A 5,000-nucleotide genomic window follows, 5' to 3' on the forward strand; every position below is an offset into this window, starting at 1 on the left:
ACGCGGCGCGCCTCCAGTCACGAGCGAAAAGCGCATCCTGACGAGACATAACTGCTGTGACATACTGAAGCTGCCTCAGACATTCACTTACAATGATCACTACCAACGAACCTCGGCCCCCCCCCCCCCCCAACACACTCTCTTACCACGTTGTGTACTGTAATCCAACCCATTTCGCACCTTAACCTAACCCATTTTGCACCTTAACTTAACCAAATTCGTAACGCAATTTGTACCGCAATGTAACGCAATGTGTACCGCAATGTAACGCAATGTGTACCGCAATGTAACGCAATGTGTACCGCAATGTACCGCAATGTGTACCGCAATGTACCGCAATGTGTACCGCAATGTGTAACGCAATGTGTAACGCAATGTGTACCGCAATGTGTACCGCAATGTGTAACGCAATGTGTACCGCAATGTGTAACGCAATGTGTACCGCAATGTGTAACGCAATGTGTACCGCAATGTAACGCAATCTGTACCGCAATGTAACGCAATTTGTACCGCAATGTAACGCAATTTGTACCGCAATGTAACGCAATTTGTACCGCAATGTAACGCAATTTGTACCGCAATGTAACGCAATTTGTACCGCAATGTAACGCAATTTGTACCGCAATGTAACGCAATTTGTACCGCAATGTAACGCAATTTGTACCGCAATGTAACGCAATTTGTACCGCAATGTAACGCAATTTGTACCGCAATGTAACGCAATTTGTACCGCAATGTAACGCAATTTGTACCGCAATGTAACGCAATTTCTACCTTAACCTAACCCACGTTGTGCCTTAACCTAACCCACGTTGTGCCTTAACCTAACCCACGTTGTGCCTTAACCTAACCCACGTTGTGCCTTAACCTAACCCACGTTGTGCCTTAACCTAACCCACGTTGTGCCTTAACCTAACCCACGTTGTGCCTTAACCTAACCCACGTTGTGCCTTAACCTAACCCACGTTGTGCCTTAACCTAACCCACGTTGTGCCTTAACCTAACCCACGTTGTGCCTTAACCTAACCCACGTTGTGCCTTAACCTAACCCACGTTGTGCCTTAACCTAACCCACGTTGTGCCTTAACCTAACCCACGTTGTGCCTTAACCTAACCCAAGTTGTGCCTTAACCTAACCCAAGTTGTGCCTTAACCTAACCCAAGTTGTGCCTTAACCTAACCCAAGTTGTGCCTTAACCTAACCCAAGTTGTGCCTTAACCTAACCCAAGTTGTGCCTTAACCTAACCCAAGTTGTGCCTTAACCTAACCCAAGTTGTGCCTTAACCTAACCCAAGTTGTGCCTTAACCTAACCCACGTTGTGCCTTAACCTAACCCAAGTTGTGCCTTAACCTAACCCACGTTGTGCCTTAACCTAACCCACGTTGTGCCTTAACCTAACCCACGTTGTGCCTTAACCTAACCCACGTTGTGCCTTAACCTAACCCACGTTGTGCCTTAACCTAACCCACGTTGTGCCTTAACCTAACCCACGTTGTGCCTTAACCTAACCCACGTTGTGCCTTAACCTAACCCACGTTGTGCCTTAACCTAACCCACGTTGTGCCTTAACCTAACCCACGTTGTGCCTTAACCTAACCCACGTTGTGCCTTAACCTAACCCACGTTGTGCCTTAACCTAACCCACGTTGTGCCTTAACCTAACCCACGTTGTGCCTTAACCTAACCCACGTTGTGCCTTAACCTAACCCACGTTGTGCCTTAACCTAACCCACGTTGTGCCTTAACCTAACCCAAGTTGTGCCTTAACCTAACCCAAGTTGTGCCTTAACCTAACCCAAGTTGTGCCTTAACCTAACCCAAGTTGTGCCTTAACCTAACCCAAGTTGTGCCTTAACCTAACCCAAGTTGTGCCTTAACCTAACCCAAGTTGTGCCTTAACCTAACCCAAGTTGTGCCTTAACCTAACCCAAGTTGTGCCTTAACCTAACCCACGTTGTGCCTTAACCTAACCCACGTTGTGCCTTAACCTAACCCACGTTGTGCCTTAACCTAACCCACGTTGTGCCTTAACCTAACCCACGTTGTGCCTTAACCTAACCCACGTTGTGCCTTAACCTAACCCACGTTGTGCCTTAACCTAACCCACGTTGTGCCTTAACCTAACCCACGTTGTGCCTTAACCTAACCCACGTTGTGCCTTAACCTAACCCACGTTGTGCCTTAACCTAACCCACGTTGTGCCTTAACCTAACCCACGTTGTGCCTTAACCTAACCCACGTTGTGCCTTAACCTAACCCACGTTGTGCCTTAACCTAACCCAAGTTGTGCCTTAACCTAACCCACGTTGTGCCTTAACCTAACCCAAGTTGTGCCTTAACCTGCTCTGTAATTGGCATATGACACGTTACATTAATCCAGTGTTGTCTAACCACAACCCTCTGAATATAGTTCGCTACTCGCACCGCCCACCCTCTTGTGTATCGTTTCATGTTCAACACTTCGCAAGTGTTGCTTACTTTTTACATGCTCCCGCTGTACACTGTAATGTGGACGACTGCAGGATGTACATCGCCCCCACCCTCCCCCCTGCCTTCGCACGCTGGTCGTTCAGGTGCTTGCGTGTTCAATGCCCTTCGCAGCTGTTCACTGGCATTCGCATGTCGAAGCGCTCAGTCTACGTCGTGGTACGGCCTGTGTCCACTGTCCGCTGATGTCGTAAGCTTAACCCTCACATTGTACTGCACATAGGTCCGTATGTACTGCATGATACGCTGTGGCACATGTGTGACCGTACAACGACTGCGCCCAACAACAGCGAACCATACGGTCCAAATGTTGTGCACTCAGCCACGTGCCGTCTCCCCATAACAGCTACATTGCAGTGTGGTACGCCATAGAGACGTGTGGGATTAACGGACGCCCTGGATGGCGATCAGCATGAGCCGTCTGTTGATGTAGTGGCGCGTGTATTCAAACGTAGTCGTCTCTTCTCACACAGTGTGATAGCATGGTGCACCGCGTTCCACATCTGCGACATGGTACAGATGCTGGTTGACAGTCGGTCTCGTAATGGACATCGCATACGTAGGGGGCCACCTCCCACGTGTTCTCTAGTCGTGCACATTTTGTTGCGTGTATGTGGGCAGACGTAGTGTGTCGTGACACCTAACAGACAGGTATGCAATAATCGTTGCATTTGCAAACTGGGATGGACGTCTACGTTTGCTGGTGACGTTACGCAAATGAACAACTGGTAAACCCATTGTGGTGCGGTTGTTGTTGCTGGAGGTAAATCAGTAAGGGCAAATCTGTGTGTGAAGCGATACGCGGCGGTGGCTGGGTGGGACCGTCCCCGGCCGGTGAGGGGGGGCCGCCCGGCGTGCTGGCCGCGCGGTGCGTGGGCGCACGCGCTACAGCCGGCTGGTGGGGGCGCCCAGTGGCAGGCGCGCCGGCCGACGGACGCGGCAGGCGGCGCAGCTGCGCGCCGGGGCACCCTGCGCGCGGCGCCGGGCGGCCAAAGTGGGTCCTCGCGGGCCCGGTGCGAAGCGCGGTGGACATCTGCAGTGTGCTGGTCCGACTGAGGACTGTGTGCGTTGAGGATGCGCCGCCGCCCGGCACTCGGCGCCGCGACGCCGTCTGCTGCTCGGTCGCCCCAGCGGTTCTCGCTGGTGGTTTGTATCGCAGTTGTGCAGACGTGTTGGCACGTGCGCTGTGCTGGGAGAGTTCGCTTCGGCACCCACGTGGGGCCTTTGCCCTTCTGTGGCGCTGGCGTTGGAGCTGCCGGTCACCGTAGGTGGCGCGTGTTGTCTCCCGCCGGCAATGCCACGACAGCACGCTCCCGGGCCTCTGTCGGCAGCGGCAAGCTCAGTTGGGAGCACGGGTGGTCGCACCTAAAGCGTCTACTCGCCTAACTCCGGGCGATTGCGCCTCTCTCGAACCCGACCAAGTACTTAGGACGGCGCTGCGCGCCGCCGGGACCTGAGAGGGTTTCGAGGTGTATTGTGCAGGGGAGCTCAGCCTCCTCCTGTTTGCAGAATAATTGAGCGGACGCTTGCGTGTTCGCGCGGGCCCCTGGGACACACTCCCGGGCGGCCGGCTGCTCAGCTCTAGTTGACGCAGCTCCCTGGTTGATCCTGCCAGTAGTCATATGCTTGTCTCAAAGATTAAGCCATGCATGTCTCAGTACAAGCCGCATTAAGGTGAAACCGCGAATGGCTCATTAAATCAGTTATGGTTCCTTAGATCGTACCCACGTTACTTGGATAACTGTGGTAATTCTAGAGCTAATACATGCAAACAGAGTCCCGACCAGAGATGGAAGGGACGCTTTTATTAGATCAAAACCAATCGGTCGGCTCGTCCGGTCCGTTTGCCTTGGTGACTCTGAATAACTTTGGGCTGATCGCACGGTCCTCGTACCGGCGACGCATCTTTCAAATGTCTGCCTTATCAACTGTCGATGGTAGGTTCTGCGCCTACCATGGTTGTAACGGGTAACGGGGAATCAGGGTTCGATTCCGGAGAGGGAGCCTGAGAAACGGCTACCACATCCAAGGAAGGCAGCAGGCGCGCAAATTACCCACTCCCGGCACGGGGAGGTAGTGACGAAAAATAACGATACGGGACTCATCCGAGGCCCCGTAATCGGAATGAGTACACTTTAAATCCTTTAACGAGTATCTATTGGAGGGCAAGTCTGGTGCCAGCAGCCGCGGTAATTCCAGCTCCAATAGCGTATATTAAAGTTGTTGCGGTTAAAAAGCTCGTAGTTGGATTTGTGTCCCACGCTGTTGGTTCACCGCCCGTCGGTGTTTAACTGGCATGTATCGTGGGACGTCCTGCCGGTGGGGCGAGCCGAAGGCGTGCGACCGCCTCGTGCGTGTTCGTGCGTCCCGAGGCGGACCCCGTTGAAATCCTACCAAGGTGCTCTTTATTGAGTGTCTGGGTGGGCCGGCACGTTTACTTTGAACAAATTAGAGTGCTTAAAGCAGGCAAGCCCGCCTGAATACTGTGTGCATGGAATAATGGAATAGGAC

General features: G+C 52.7%; 1 non-coding gene across 1 annotated transcript in view; it reads left to right on the forward strand.

The window, feature by feature from the left end:
• The first annotated feature begins 4,084 nt into the window (after positions 1 to 4,084).
• Positions 4,085 to 5,000, forward strand: part of LOC126126734 (small subunit ribosomal RNA) — a 1,909-nt gene continuing 993 nt past the window's right edge. The window contains exon 1 of the ribosomal RNA XR_007526854.1: positions 4,085 to 5,000. This exon is cut by the window's right edge and continues 993 nt beyond it. This is a non-coding gene — a ribosomal RNA (small subunit ribosomal RNA).

Source organism: Schistocerca cancellata, unplaced genomic scaffold (genome assembly GCF_023864275.1).
Source record: "Schistocerca cancellata isolate TAMUIC-IGC-003103 unplaced genomic scaffold, iqSchCanc2.1 HiC_scaffold_465, whole genome shotgun sequence".
Lineage (NCBI taxonomy): Eukaryota > Metazoa > Arthropoda > Insecta > Orthoptera > Acrididae > Schistocerca > Schistocerca cancellata.